This window comes from Piliocolobus tephrosceles, chromosome 14, assembly GCF_002776525.5.
Source record: "Piliocolobus tephrosceles isolate RC106 chromosome 14, ASM277652v3, whole genome shotgun sequence".
In the NCBI taxonomy this organism is placed as follows: domain Eukaryota; kingdom Metazoa; phylum Chordata; class Mammalia; order Primates; family Cercopithecidae; genus Piliocolobus; species Piliocolobus tephrosceles.
Window position 1 is genome coordinate 42,424,752 of NC_045447.1, and position 16,379 is coordinate 42,441,130.

At 45.1% G+C, this 16,379-nt stretch overlaps 1 protein-coding gene across 9 annotated transcripts in view; it reads left to right on the forward strand.

Moving 5' to 3' along the window:
- The first annotated feature begins 5,706 nt into the window (after positions 1-5,706).
- The window catches only part of SLC25A51 (solute carrier family 25 member 51), a 21,191-nt gene continuing 10,518 nt past the window's right edge, over positions 5,707-16,379 (forward strand). For 3 of the 9 annotated variants that reach the window (XR_004228440.1, XM_023203147.3, XM_023203146.3), the window contains exons 1-2: positions 6,815-7,332; positions 11,301-11,425. The gene's annotated coding sequence lies outside the window, so the exon portion shown is untranslated. Of the gene's footprint in view, positions 7,333-11,300; positions 11,426-16,379 lie in introns of all 9 variants that reach the window. The other 6 variants (XM_023203149.3, XM_026456158.2, XM_023203145.3 and 3 more) reach the window with 6 other exon arrangements.

The window sequence follows — 16,379 nt, forward strand, 5'->3', positions numbered from 1 at the left end:
AATTTGTTGTGTTTACTATTTAAATAATTACATTTCTTATGTCAGTATTAAACCTATTTATTGTCTTTATTGTTTAAATGTTAAATCTGTGCAGCAGCTTTATTCTTTAAATATTAAACAGGTATTGTATTCATTATATACTGCCTGTCTCCACCCACTAGAACAGAACCAGAATGCAGACTCCACACAAGCAGGGATCTAGGACAGTTTCTGGCATACAGTAGGTGTTCAATAAGTATTCGTTAGCTGAAGTAACAGTGATAAAAGATCCTATCTGTGGCAGGTTTACTCTATGTGTGCCTCACATTGTGCTTGCATTGGTCTCCCATATGGGAGCCCTGCTATGTAGATGAGAAACTGAAGTTCAGGCCTGGTATGGTGGCTCATGTCTGTAATCCAAGTACTTTAGGAGGCCGAGGAGGGAGGAGCACTTGAGTTCAGGAGTTCAAGACCAGGCTGGGCAACATGGAGAAAATCCATCTCTACAAAAAAATAGAAAAATTAGCCAGGTGTCCTACTGCACACCTGTAGTCCCAGCTACTTGGGAGGCTAAGGTGGGAAGATCACTTGAGCCCATGAGGTGGAGACTGCAGTGAACTGAGATCTTGCCACTGCACTTCAGCCTGGGCAACACAGGGAGGCCCTGTCTCAAAATAAACAAACAGGCCGGGCATGGTGGCTCACATCTATAATCCCAGCATTTTGGGAGGCCAAGGTGGATGGATCACTTGAGGTCAGGAGTTCGAGACCAGCCTGGCCAATGTGGTGAAACCCCCCGCCCCGTCTACCAAAAATACAAAAATTAGCCAGGCGTGGTTGCAGGTGCCTGTAGTCCCAGCTACCTGGGAGACTGAGGCAGGAGAAGTGCTTGAACCCAGGAGGTGGATGTTGCAGTGGGCAGAGATTTTGCCACTGCACTCCAGCCTGGGCAACTGAGCGAGACTCCGTCTCAAAAAATAAAACAAAATAAAAATAAAAAATAAACAAAAGAAGTAAAAAAAAAATAATCAGAAAAGAAAAAAGAAACTGAGGTTCAGAAAGGTGAAGTGATGCTAGGAAATGCAGAAGTTGGATTTAGTGGTGGAGGCTCAGAGGGAGGTCACAGCCTGGAGGTGAATGGGATCTAGAGAGAAATTCCATGGTCCCTTCTGCCCCAAGAACGAGAGACAAGGGTGGCATTTTGAGTCCTTGAACGCCACTGCTCCTCCACACCTGAAGGAGAATGAGCTTCCATCACACTGGATCTGCCGTCAGGGGAACCTCCCTCAGGGTCTTGGAACATGGTCACCAGGAAGGACCCTCTTTCTGTAGATGGAGATATTGAGGCTGGTGGGGGGCTCCCCAGTGACATCACTAGGAAGTGGTGGATCAAGGATGCAAACCCAAGTATTCTGACCTTGCAGCATACTACATCGAGTTCAAGGTTTCCCAGCTTGCCTGACCTAAGGTTTACACACAGTTCTTATAAAAATACAACTTCCTAGGACCTCTGCTTGGAGATTTTTACTCAGGAGGTCTTGGGCTCGCCCTGGAAGCCGATATTTTTCACAAGTTCCCCATGGGTGTCTTATGATGAGGGAGCTCAGGAGATACTCCCGTGGGGTCAAGGCCAGGCTCCCCACCACCCTGCAGCTCACTATCAACCTGGGCCTTTGAAAAAGTGCCAGGAAAGAGGAAAGCATCAATCATCACACTGCGCCTCTGTGGCTAGCTCCATCCCCCGAAACAATAGGAGTGGCAGAGTCCCAGCCTCATCTCTCCCTAGGTACGTAACTCAGATAGGTCATGGGACTTCTTTGAGGACACAAAGTATGTGAAAATCAGAGGAAATGACATATTGTGTGACTGCTTGGGAAACCCACACAGTATTGTGCAACTGCTTCTTGTTACATTGACTTGGCCCTTGGTAGGTAAAAATGTGTTTGTATTTCACAAGTATGTGTCACTCAGACAACAAGGAAGGTGTCCCTGATCTTACCCAGAGGTCACCAACCTTTCTGAGCTCTGAGATTTGTCAGGGGGCATAAACTTTGCCTGTTGGTGTGCTGGGAGAAAAAGCTGGGGTACAGAAATGATGTTAGGGAGAAAGCCACCTGGTGTCTTCCTTCTTAAACACTTTTTCTCATCCCATGCGTTTTCTGGAACCTACCTTGTTTGAATCCTAGTTTTCCTTTACGGATCACCTTTTCCATGTAGCCTTCCCTTATTGCAGCTGGTACAACTTCCCTATCCTATTAACACTCATAGCACTTGGTACATGCAGATCTCAAGAATGCTGATTATTTTTCCTTAGAACTGTTTCCCCTCTGGGCTGCAGGCTCATTCATTTACATATTCCTGAGCCCTGCAGGACCCTGTGTTTCAAACCACAGGTCACTATTATGGGTCAGGATGTCAATTTAAAGCTATAATTTCCCGAAGTTGCCTGAGGAGAATCAGCTGAAGAATCAGCCGGGGCTAGTGTTAAATATGCACAGGCCAACTGGCCTCTCTCCTGGGGATTCTGATTTAGTCTGTCTTGGAACTGATTTTATATATATATATATATCTCATATGTATATATCTATATATGTCTATATTATATGTACATGTATAACATGTATGTATCATATATCGTGTATATATCGTATGATACATGTATCACATGTGTATATGATACATGTATATGTGTGTATATGATACATGTATCGTGTGATGCATGTATCATATGTGTGTGATACATGTATCATATATGTGTATATATGATATATATGTGTGTGTTGGGTTTTTTTGAGACAGGGTCTCCCAGGCTGGAGTGCAGTGGTATGATCACAGCTCACTGCAGCCTCAACCTCCCAGACTTAAGCAATCCTCCCACCTCAGCCTCCCAGGTAGCTGGGACTACAGATGTGTGCCACCACGCCTGGCTAATTATGTTATTGTTTATAGACAGGGTCTCACTGTGTTGCCCACACTGATCTCAAACTCAAGTGATCCTCCTGCCTCAGCCTCCCAAAGTTCTGGGATTACAGGCATGGGACACTATGCCCAGCCTGGTGATCTATTTTTTAACCAGATTTCTAGGACCTAGGATCTAGGTCAACGCTTTTCGATCTGTAATGTGCACACAGCACACCTGCTGAACTTGTTAAATACCAATCCTGGTTTCCCGGGGACAGAATTCTGCATTTCTAACAAACTTCTGGGTGACTCAATGCTGGTGCTGTGAGTGTACGGCCCATAGGCAGTTTGCCCAAATTCAAGAGATTCTTATCATCAGGCACATTGGGGAAGCAAGTATTGAGTGCTATTGTTCTCAGCCTCAGCACACCTGGGAAGCTTTTAAACTATACTAAGGTTCAGGTCCCACTGCAAACCAATTAAATCAGAACCTCTAGGGCAGGGGAGTGGGGCGGGGATGGGGGGGGGGTGTTGTTTTGTTGTCAAAGCTTCCCAGATGATTCTAATGTGAAGCAGGGCTAAGAATCACTGATTCACTGGGTCCCCACCAGTATTAAAATAAATGAATGAATAAATTGAAGAGAACAAACCATCTCACAAGCCTGCAGGGTAAACCCTGGGTCTCCATTATACGTTATAAATACAGATGCACGTGAGTTGCTGGATCAGAGCAGGTTTGGACATGAGTGGAGCAGAAAGGGAGAAGGTCCTAGAGTTCACAGACCAGCCATGGGGACAAACCACAAGGACATGGGGTGGGGGCCAGGGAGGGTGGGGCTGACAGCACTGAGGGGCTTTGCAGCAGGAGGCAGTGAGGTCAGATGAGGCAGTAGTGACCAGAAGCCTCTGAACTGAGCCATGCAGGAGGAGCAGGACATTGTCATGAAGCAAGCAATACCTTTTAGGCACAGAGGACAAAAAATACGCAAGCATGGGGCAGGGGGCGTGAAAAGAATGCAGCAAGTTCAGGGAAGGGAACACCAAGTGGCGGACTGGCCCTTGGCCATTTGGTACTGGGGGTATGAAGGGGAGTGGCAGAGATAGGCAGGGGCCTGATTGCAGGGGCCTAGGAAATGTGGAGCTGAAGAGAAAGGAAGGTCAATGACCCCTTGTTAGGGAATGACCTCAGGTGATCTTGTCTGGGCAGAGCCACTCAGTTTCTGAGACTCCACTGACAGCTTGCATAAGGCTGTTTTCATGCCCCTTAGAGCCCATGAAGTCTGAGGGTACCAGACAACTTTTTAGAAAGCATTTTGAGAGAAGGAGTGGAGGGTGATTAAACAAAGATCCACCAGCAACCTTCCTATGGCCCTTTCCCCCAAGAACCCAGGCCCTTCCAACAGCTCTGCTCTCCACCCGCATTTCATTTCAGCAAACATCTCCTAGGCACCCTTTTTGCCAAGCACTGAGTGGGAGAGCCAGGAAAAATCCAGACAGCTCTGCCCTCATGAGCTGGCGGTGGGAAAGATCACATTTTCATGAGTGACTACAACATAGGACAGGACATCAGAAGCACCTCAAACTTTGAGCCATGGGAAAGCACGGGCAAGAACAGTCAATTTTGCCTGAGATGATCAGGGAAGGCTGCTAGGAGGGAAAGGCGGCAAAAGGACCTTGAAGGGCTATTTGGTGAAGGGCTAACACGTATCAATGGTGAAAGGGGGAAACAGGATTAAGGAACACAGGTTTTGCAAAACACTGAGACTGCATATGGCAAAAGCCCAGAATACAGTTGGGGTTGAGGTAGACAGACTGGCAAAAGGGCCAGGACAGGACAGCCCCGTGCACCAAGTTAAGGAGTTTGGATTTACTGGGGGAAGCAAGAGGGAACTATTGGAGATTTTTAAGCTGGGGGATGACATGATCACAGCTGGGTTAGAGGATATCTGGCAGCTGACCTAGTGGCTGGAGGTATGGAATGCAGCAATGGGTGGATAAGGACAGAAATGAAGGGCTAACTTTAAGATGGATCCGGAATCCAAAAATAGAGGGTTTTCATCCCCAACATTCATATGCCCAAGAAGAGCCAATGAAGGGCCTGGGGGTTTCTGACAAGGAACAGAGAGTTGGAGGCGCAGAGGCCTGTGCTGTGACCTGCAGCATGAAAGAAGCAGACTGGCTCAGCTCCAGACCTGAGCTTTCCCGTTAGCCTGGGATTTTCTGAGTCTGGTGTGCCCCAATTGTGTGTTTCAGTCTTTTCCTTCTTGTTCAGGTTTTACCACAGGAGAATAACCTCTCCATTCTAATCTGAAATTAATTATTTATGCTTATGAACACGCTGGATGCCTGCCTGGTTTATTTATTTTTCAAATAATACATCTGAATAGGCATTCACACAAGACAGGGCAAACATAATTTTGAGGCAAAGACCCTTTCCAACTGTTGCCCGATTAATTGTTCTAAGCCATTGTGTAGCTTTATCCTTATCCTGTGGAGTCCAAAATTTATCCCTCGCATACTAATTAGATGGCAGGTGCCTGTGTCTGACAGTCAAGATTCGCACTATCCAGCCCCACCACCTGACCCTTACAATCTTATCTCCTGCTGCTATGAGTTTCTCCACTGGGCCAAACTCCACCCATCCACCCTCTAAGGCCCAGTTCAAAGTCTACCCTGTGAAGCCATCTCTGGATCTCCCTCGAGGGGGGAGGGCCCCCCATGCTTCTGAATTTCCACTCTTTTGTTTTTGTATCCTTCATCAGACACTAAGCTCCCCAGGACCTTGCACGCAGTAGGTTCCTCAATGGAGCGTTTGCTGGAATAGGGGAGCGTGGTCTCCAGCTTCCCGAGAGGCAGCTAAGCACGGCAGCCAAAGCGGAGCTGGGCAAAGACCAGACCAGCTTTTGGAGTCAGTGTCTACAAAGTGCTCTCGGGGGAAGGGGGCACGCAGCGAACGTCGCCCACCCGGAGCCGATCCCCCCAAGAACGCTTCACTCGGGTGGGGTTATTGCTTGGGCTCTCCCCAAGCACAGTGTACACACTTCACACATCCACAAGAAACGCCTCTCCCCTCAGACCGACCGTTCCGTTTCCTTCAACGCCTCCCATCTGTTGTGTGCGTTCCAGTTTCCAACTCAGAGTCAGAACCCTCATTTCCAGAGTCTCCTACAACAGTCAGGGGACGCATACAAGGCACGGGTTACTTTTCAGACGGGGATTTGGGGCTCAGGGTCCAGCGACTCGTCCAAGGTCACTCTCAAGAAGTATGAGGGCTATGACTTTGACCCAGGCCTTCTAACTCCCCGGGCAGCGCTCCTTCCAAGCCCCCCGCAAGCGGTCTGAGCTTCGAAGGAAAAAGAGTTAAAACGTTTAAAAGTGATCCGTATGTTCCAAAGCACGCACAAAGTGTGTTCTGTGAATTGCGGAATGGGTCGCTGATAAAAGGTCCCTCTGAAGGTTTGAAGATACCCAACAAAGCTCCACAGAGGACACTTTGGAGTCTTCCGCGAAGGCGCTAGCCCCCTAAAACCGACAATGCCCCTAAAACCGACAATGCCCAGACGCCCCCTGCAGGCAGCTCACTAGAGAACGCGCGTTGGCTGTTTGTGGCACGCTGAGGCCACCGTACGGCATTAAGGGTGAAGCATCGAGGCTAGCGGAGCCCGCCACCTGACAGGTGTGCTGGCGTGGCCCTCTACCTGCCCCGCCGCGGCGGCCTGCGGCCAGGAAGAGTAGGCTGGCGACATCTGGCGGGCCGCGGGCCGAGGGAGAGGAGGCGGAGCGGCGTCTCCCTCACGTGACCCCCAACGGCGCCTAGCGCGTCGCGCTGCGCCCCAGCCCCTGGGTCGGTCACGGTCTGCGCCTGCGCGGGCCCCGGCTCGCTATCCGTCCTGCGGGACGCGGGTGGCGATGGGTGAGTACGGGGCGGGCGTGGGGAAGCACCGGGCTCCCATAGCAAGAGGTTGGAGGGAGGGGAAATGCGCCGAAGGGCCCGTTGGGGTAGCCTGCCGCCCTGGGGGCCCATCCCCGTCTTCTGCGTGCTCCAGCTGCACTGGCCCGGCCCTGCGGGCCCCACCCTGGCGGCGGCGCGCACTGAATCAGTTCTGAGCCTCCTCGGCTCCCAGCTCCCCCGCCTGCCGCGGGTGTTTGTCCGGCTGCTGGGCGACCTTTCCCGCGAAGGCGCTGTCCCTTCATTCGGGCGCGCCCCGGGCTGGGGAGGCACCTCCCTAGTACACAGGAACCGCAGGGGTGAGGAGGAGCCGGGCGCTACCTGCACCCAGGGGAAAGCGGGGCTGGCACCGCGCAAGGGCCCTTGCCTCCCGGGAGACTGGGATTTCTGCCTCACCTCGGGACCCCTGGCTGTGGAGTGTCAGAGACGGAAGAGGACTTAGTGATCTTGTCCAACCCCCTCCCCGCTTTTCACAGGTTGGGGAAATGGACGCCTGGAGAACGGTAAGTTCAGCTACATAACCTGGCAGTGCTTGTTCTGCGACACCATGTTGCATCGCGTTGTAGGAAACTCACTTGTACAAGGATTTTCGGTGACGATGGTGGTGGTGGTGTTAGTCTCCATCCATTATTTGGTGTTCAGTTTAGCTAGACGGAGTATGTCAGCACCTCAACTTTCTGCATAACCTTTGTTTTGCACCTCACAGCTCTACCTAGCTGATCTTAATTCCCACCTTCTGTTTCTCTCTACTTGTAATCTGTGAAACAGAAGCCCTTGAAATGTATAGTGACCTTGCTATTTTGAGCCTCCTCTGCCCGTGCTTTGAAAGGATTCCATAGGATCAAAAGATGCTAGGACTCTTGAGATCCCATAGTGGTTCAGAGCACAGGTTACCGCTTTGGAACCGGAGTCACCCTTAGCGCATCTCAGGGGAAAATAAGCTAGGAGTTGACTTGTCTGATCTCTCGTTTGGTAAATGAAAGCAAACTCAGATTACTGAATTTTAAAATCAGATATTGCTTTGTCTTTGTATTGGCAGGATAGTGTCATAACTAGGGCTAGAGCCAGGCTGATCTTGTTCTGAATGCTGACTCAGACCTGCTGACTAGTGGAAATTCACATCCTTTGAGAATTGGAGTCACCCTCTCCCCAGTTTTTGCAGAGACCTTTGTATTGGGATCATATCTGGATCATGCCGATCCATGTAGGCTGTACATTACAATAAGGTTTTAGACTTTAAACTGTTTTCTTAGTCACAGAAGCCTGACACTTGTAGTTGCCTGAAAGTCAAGTTCATTAACTGCTCCCTTATGATGAGATAGTTTTACGTAGCACACAAGCGTGAAGTTATGGTAAATAGATTTTGCAGTAAATTGCAAAGAATTATCCACATTAATGAATAAAAGTATAAAAATCAATTTAGCAAAGAAATTTAACCATGTTCACAGTATAGGTAAACATGCAAAATTCTAAACTGCACTACCAAATAATGCTGTGCACATTATCCTTCTATTGCTAAATTAAGAACCTGTTCACACCATCCTGGTGTGTAGGATTAAACTAGAGGAAAAGCTTTAAATCTGTGAAGTCCGAGAGAGTTTCATAACATTTTTTTTCCCCCATCTAGGCCTATTTTTTAAATCTGAGAATCTTAATGTACAGTAATATTCTTAAAATAGTTTGATATGGTGGTCAATAAATGGTTAACTTCTGTTAGCCGTAATTTTCCGCTTGTTTAATAACAGTTCCCATTCTCAGAGTCATAAATAAACTAACCTTTATTTGCAAAATTTCAGAAAGTAATATAAGTAACATTCCAGTAAAAGTGAACATGGACAAGATTTTTATTGTTGTTCATGTACGCAAATAACTTGGCTTGTACTGTCAAGGAGCATATGTAAACAGCTTGTAGGTGGTGACTTTAGAATATAAAATATTTCATGTGCTCAGTATGTAAAAATAAAATGGTTTTGACATTCATAAATTGTCACAATATCATGTAATCATGTACATTAATCTAAATATTCTTGTTGATTTAACATTGTTTAATTCTGAAACTGAAGAAGTGCAAAGCATTACATGGGTATCAGGTATTTCTAGACGAAGTGTTAGGACTTCAAATATTGATTAATCTTAGCTTGTAAGTGTACTACTAAGAGTTTTTAACTGATGCCTATCAGCTGAAACAGTAAAAAGTAAGGATGTAGTAGACTAGTAATTATCAAACTCAATACCCCGACAAATTTCAGTGTCTAGAACGTATCTTGAAGTTAATCCTATTAAGCCCCAAAACTGCGTATATTAAGAAAGGGAGAGGAGAGAGGGAACAGATGATATTCTGGAACCTTTTTTTTTTCCTTTTAATCCTGTTTTTACTGTGAATAACAGCACTAAACTGACTAACTGAAGATTTTGGGACACTTATAAGCAAGTAAAGACGAAATGCCAGCTCTTTTAAGTAGTAGTAAGAGTTTTGTTCAAAGGAAAGTACATAGCCTTAAACAGTCAAGTTATGAAACAAAGGATAGAAATAGTTGTCCCACTTAAGAATTACAAGAAAAAAAGCCGGGCACGGTGGCTCACGCCTGTAATCCCAGCACTTTGGGAGGCCAAGGCAGTTTGGATCACTTGAGCTCAGGAGTTCAAGACCAATCTGGCCAACATAGTGAAACCCCGTCACCACTAAAAATACAGAAATTAGCCAAGTGCAGTGGCGCACCTGTAATCCCAGCTACTCGGGAGGCTGAGGCAGGAGAATCACTTGAACCTGGGAGGCAGAGGTTGCAGTGAGTCAGGATCGTGCTACTGCACTCCAGCCTGGGCGACATAATGAGACTCAGTCTCAAAAAAACAAACAAACAAACAAAAAACAGTACAAGAAAATAAACCAGACCAAGTAAGAGAAAGATAATAAAGAGGAAAAGCAATTTAAAAATGTTTAAACTGCTGGGTGCAGTGGCTCACACCTGTAACCCCAGCACTTTGGGAGGCCGAGGCAGGTGGATCACCTGAGGTCAGGGGTTCGAGACCAGCCTGACCAGTGTAGTGAAACCCTGTCTCTACTCAAAATAGAAAAATTACCAATGCGTGGTGATGTGCACCCATAGTCCTAGCTATTTGAGGGGCTGAGACTGGAGAATCACTTGAACCCGGGAGGCAGAGGTTGCAGTGAGCCGAGATTGCACCACTGCACTCCAGCCTGGGCAACAGAGTGAGACTCTGTCTCAAAAAAAAAAAAAATTTTTTTTAAACTAGGTGGGCATGGTGGCTGATGCCCTTTGGGAGGCCAAGGCCGGCAGATGGCGTGAGCCCAGGGAGTTTGAGACTAGCCTGGGCAACGTGGCGAAACCCTGTCTCTACAGAACATACAAAAATTAGCTGGGCTTGGTGGTGTGGGCCTGTGGTCCCAGGTACTCAGATGGCTGAGGAGGAGGGATTGCTTGAGCCCAGGAGGTCAAGGCTGCAGCGAGTACACAGAGCTGTGAGGTAGCCACTGCACTTCAGCTCAGTCGACAGAGCGAAACTCTGTCTCAAAAAAAAAAAAAACAAAACAAAACTGAGAAAAGTAAAATTGGTAATTCACAAGCTGCTGCTTTGCTAGGAGCGGGAAGGTTATCAATTAGATAAACTGATAACTCTGCTCAAGAAAAAAGGGAACATATGTACACAGGTTAGAAATAATTTTTTAAAACAGCAAGTGTTGGATGGGTGCAATGGCTTGTAAATCCCAGCATTTTGGGAGGCCAAGGCAGGAGGATCACTTGAGCCCAGGAGTTCAAGACCAGCCTGGACAACATAGCAAGACCTCCTCTCTACTAAAAATTATTTTTAAAAGTTAGCCAAGCATGGTGGCATGCGCCTGTGGTCCTGGCTACTCAGGAGACTGAGGCCCGGAGGGTCCAGGCTGCAGTGAGCTGTGATCGTACCACCATACTCCAGTCTGGGTGACAGAACAAGACCTTGTCATTTTCTTTTTCTTTTTTTCTTTTTGGATGGAGTCTCGCTCTGTTGCCCAGGCTGGAGTGCAGTGGCGCAATCTTGGCTCACTGCAACCTCCACCTCGGGGGTTCAAGCGATTCTCCTGCCTCAGCCTCCCAAGTAGCTGGGACTACAGGTGCATGCCACCACGCCTGGCGAATTTTTTGTATTTTTAGTAGAGATGTGGTTTCACCATGTTAGCCAGGATGGTCTCAATCTCCTGACCTCATTCATGATCCACCTGCCTCGGCCTCCCAAAGTGGTGGGATTATGGGCGTGAGCCACCACATGTGGCCAAGACCCTGTCTTTAAAAATAAAAATAGGCTGGGAGCAGTGGCTCATGCCTGTAATCCCAACACTTTGGGAGGCCAAGGCGGGTGGAACACTTGAGCCCAGGAGTTTGAGACCACTGTGGACAACATAGTGAAACCCTGTCTCTACAAAAAAAAAAAAAAGCTATATAAATTAAACCAGAATTTTTTTTTTTTAAAGGAAATCCAGTTATCAAAATTGACTCGAGAAGAGAGAACCTAACAGAACAATAACAATGGAAGAAATTGGGAACATTATCACAAAGCTGTCATCCTGCCAAACTCCAGGCTCAGGTGATGTCACAGGTGAATTCTTTTAAACTTCAAGGAACAGATCATTTTGATAAGGTTTAAATTGTTCTACAGTATGATGGGGGGGCGGGGAATCACATACTCTTCTTACAAAGCCAATGGAACATTGACACTGGCACTTGATGTGAAGATAGTGTTAAAACTGGAAACTTATCTGAGTGCCAAGGCTTATGCCCATAATCCCAACACTTTGGGAGTCAGACAGAAGGATTGCTTGAGCCAAGGAGCTTCAGACCAGCATGGGCAACACAGAGTGACCCTGTCTCTACAAAAAAGTGAAAAATTAGCCAGGCCTGGTGATGCACGTGTGTGGTCCCAGCTGGGAGAATTGCTTGAGTCTGGGAGCTTGAGGCTGCAGTGAGCCATGATTGTACCACTGCACCCCAGCCTGGGTGACAGAGGGAGACCCTGTCTTGTAAAAGAAGAAAAAAAAAAATGACAACATGATCTGTTATGAACAATAATATGAAATTTTAAAATATTACCAAATGGAAGTTAGCAGTATGATAAAAGAATATTTCACCACAGCCAAGTAGCATTTATCTACATATTACAAGGGTGAGTAATCACCAAGAAATACACTGATATAATACACCAAATGAATAAGTCAGAAAAGACTAATAAAATAGCTTGCCTTTGTTGAGTACCTACTATACACTAGACTGTTCTCCTGGGCACTTTACATGTTATTAGCTCAGTTAATTGAGCTAGTCTATGAGGTAGTTAACAGCCGTGTTTTATAAAGAGAATAAGCTATAGAGTGACTTGTCAAAGGTCACACAGTACTTGTGTGGTGGAGCTAGGATTTAAACTGAGGTAATTAGTAGGTTCCAGAGGCTCTACTCTTAAATACTATACTGGCTCTATCTCCAGTGTTTGTATGATCATCTCAGGAGCTTCCTAAAAGCATTTGACCAAAGTTTAAGATAGACTTTTGAGTTATTGGTAGTGGGAAGGTGTGCAGGTGATTGAACTTCAGTACAATAATAATAAATGTATATTTCCTTCCCATGTTTGAAAATTCTCTCAGTTTGACTTATTAGTTGACTATAAAAATGGAATCCTTTTTTATTTTATTTTATTTTATTTATTTATTTATTTATTTATTTGTTTAATTATTTGTTTATTTATTTTTGAGACGGAGTCTTGCTGTGTCGCCCAGACTGGAGTGCAGTGGTGCAGTCTTGGCTCACTGCACCTTGCCTCCTGGGTTCAGGCAGTTCTCTTGCCTCAGCCTCCTGAGTAGCTGAGATTACAGATGCCTGGCTAAATTTTGTATTTTTAGTACAGATAGGGTTTCGCCATGTTGGCCAGGCTGGTCTCGAACTTCTGACCTCAAGTGATCTGCCTGCTTCGGCCTCCCAAAGTGCTGGGATTACAGGTGTAAACTACCGCGCCTAGCCTGGAATCCATTTTTAATGGGAAGCACAATTTCATAGTTAATAGTTAGGGGCAGGAGCTGAAGTTATAATTGCAGCTCTGCTAATTCTTAGAATGAATATAGATTGAAGTTGTGGGGTTTTTGGCATAATTTGTGAGATGAAATTATGTGATAGCAGTAGGAAGGCCTCTTTCACTTCATGTTTACAGTACAGTCCTACAGATGGATGGGGGTAGATGATAAACAGGGAGGAGGGATACTTGAGTGGAAATAAATCTTATATGACTCAGCTGATCAGTGAACGTTTCTGTGTCTTGATGATTTGTTTCCCTGTGTAAACTTGAAAACTGCTAGGACCTGGATTATGAACACTGAGATGACAAGAACTTCCTGTTTAAAACCAAAAGCCAACTAATGATAATCCCTAGGAGAGTTCCCACAGGTGTCAAGAAAAATATAAGAACTATGATTATATATATATATATGTAATTATATGGGAATTATAATAATTATAATTTATTATAATCCTTTATTATAATTTAATTTTGTTCAGGAAGTATTTGTCAGTTCAATAAGAAGAAAGAATTACACATAAAAGAGAAGGCAAAATTTTTTGCAAGTGATCTTTTACATTGTGGAAACTGAAACAAATTCACCAGAAAACAGACATAATAAGAATTCAGTAAGTTAGCTGGTTCTAACCTTAATATCCAAGAATTGTTAGGGTTTTTCTTAGGCAAACAAAAACTAGTTAGAACATTGATGGAAATAAATAGCCTATGAATAATAATAATCAGGCAGGGCAAAGTGGCTCATGTCAGTAATCCCTCTTTGGGAGGCTGAGGCAGGAGGATCGCTTGAGCCCAGAAGTTGAAGACCAACCTGGGCAACATAGTGAAATCCCATCTCAAAAAGAAAAAAGTTAAAAAATTTAAAACAAAATGTAATAGTAACCAAAAAGGTAAAATACATTGATGTAAGAAATAAGATCTATGTGAAGAAAATTTTAATGCTTTAAGGTTTGCAAAAAGTTGTAAGTAAATAGGAAGATACCAAGTTCTTGCCAAGTTAACATTCAATTTTGAAAAGATGATCAGTATTTAAAATTAAAATAGACTTGTCATGTCGTGTCTGTCATTCCCTCCAGACAGCTAGTTAATGACCTCCTGCTGTACGTGGCCTTGATACCTTCTATGATTGTACTTCTCTCCCTATAGTGGCCAGACTGGTCTTGAACTCCTGACTTCAAGTGATCTGCCCACCTCGGCCTCCCAAAGTACTGGGATTACAGGCGTGAGCCACTGTGCCCGGCTACCTGGCCTATTTTTACTATATATGCGTCATTTTGTGGATACATCTTCCACCATAAAACACCAACAGGATTTTGGGGAAGAGTACACGGAAGTTTACCTGAGAAAAGTGAGAGGACCAGAAAAACTGTAATAATTCTCTTTGGAGGGGAAGCCCTGCTAGATGATGAACTGTATTCTGATGCTGCAATAGGTTGAAACAGGTTAGGACTAGAGAAGAAATACTAGGCTCTTTGTGGAAAAGAATGGAGTGCAGAAATAGAAGCGAATGCCCATGGGTATTTAGATTATGCTGCGACTGGTGGAAACAGAGTTCATCAGTGATGTTGGCAGTCTCTTGTCTTTGCTCACTTCTTGTACTGATATTCCAGAGAGATTACAGTGTACGTGATAAATGAAACCATAAAAATTATGGAAGGGCCTGTAATCTGAGCACTTTGGGAGGCCGAGGCTGGCAGGTCACTTGAGGCCAGGAGTTTGAGACCAGCCTGGCCAATGTGGCAAAACCTTGCCTCTACTAAAAATATAAAAATTAGCAGGGCATGGTGGGACACATCCCAGCTACTTGGGAGGCTGAGGCAGAAGAATCACTTGAACCAGAAAGGCAGAGGTTGCAGTGAGCCGAGATTATACCACTGCACTCCATCCTAGATGATAGAGTGAGACTCTTTCAAAAAAAAAAAAAGGTTGTGAAAGGAAGCCTGGATTACTTGTTTATAATTTTGGAGTAATGAAGACCTTCTGAGGAGAACATGAAATCTAGAAGTTGAGATATATTTAATATCCAAATTAAGAACTTTAGTGTATAAAAATGATATAGACATGGAAAAATTATTTGCCACAATTTGACTAATATAACTAGATTCATTTTCTTCATATCCAAAAGGTATTTTACAAATCAGTAAGACAACCAAAGCGCCAGCAGAAAAATGGGCAACATATATGAAAATATAGAGTGCAGAAGTGGTCAGTAGAAATGAAAGATGCTGAATCATATTCAAAATTTTAAATGGCAGGCAAGGTGGCTCACTCCTTGTTAATCGCAGTGCTTTGGGAAGCTGAGGCATGAGGATCACTTGAGGCTAGGGGTTGGAGACCAGGCTGGCTAACATAAGACCCCTTCTCTACAAAAAAAAAAAAAAAAAAAACGGAATGTGGTGGTGTGTGCCTGTAGTTCCAGCTACTGAGGAGGCTGAGGCAGGAGGGTCATTTGAACCTAGGAGTTCAAGGTTATGGTAAACCTATGGTAAACCATGATTGTTCTACCGCATCCTAGCCTGGGCAACAGAATGAGACGTTGTCTCAAAAAAAAAAAAAAAAGTTTTTAATGGCAAAACAATTCACATGGATTAGGTACAAGGTTGCCCATTGCTGCATTGTTTAAAGGCGAAATAGAAAAAAATAATAACCAAAGGAATAGTTCTACTATAAGGACACATGCCCATCCATGTTCACTGCAGCACTATTCACAGTAGCAAAGACATGGAATCAACCTAAATGCCCATCAGTAGTATACAGGATAAAGAAAACGTGGTACACATACACCATGGAATACTATGCAGCCATAAAAAGAACAAGATTGTGTCCTTTGCTGGAACATGGATGGAGCTGGAAGCCATTATTCTTAGCAAACTAACTCAGGAACAGAAAACCAAATACCACACATTCTCACTTATAAGTGGAAGCTAAATGATACGAACTCACGGACACATAGAGGGGAACAACACACACTGGGGCCTATAGGAGGGTGAAGGGTGGTAGGGGGGAGAGGATCAGGAAAAATAACTAATGGGTACTAGGCTTAATACCTGGGTGACAAAATAATCTGTACAACAAACCCCATGGCACAAGTTTATCTACATAACAAACTTGCACATGTACCTCTGAACTTAAAATAAAAGATTTTTTAAAAGGCCAGGCCAGTGGCTCATGCCTGTAATCCCAGCACTTTGGGAGGCCAAGGCAGATGGATTGCTTGAGGCCAGGAGTTCCAAGACCAGCCTGGCCAACATGTTGATACCGCGTCTTTACTAAAAATACAAAAATTAGCCAGGCATGGTGGCGGGCGCCTGTAATCCCAGCTACTTGGGAGGCTGAGGCAGGAGAATCACTTGAACCCAGGAGTTGGAGGTTGCAGTGAGCCGAGATCGTGCCACTGCATTCCAGCCTGGGCAGCAAAGCAAGACTCTGCCTCAAAAAAAAAAAAAAATTAAGAAAAGGTGGGTGGGGGCAGGTTTTTTTTTTTTTTTTTTTTTTT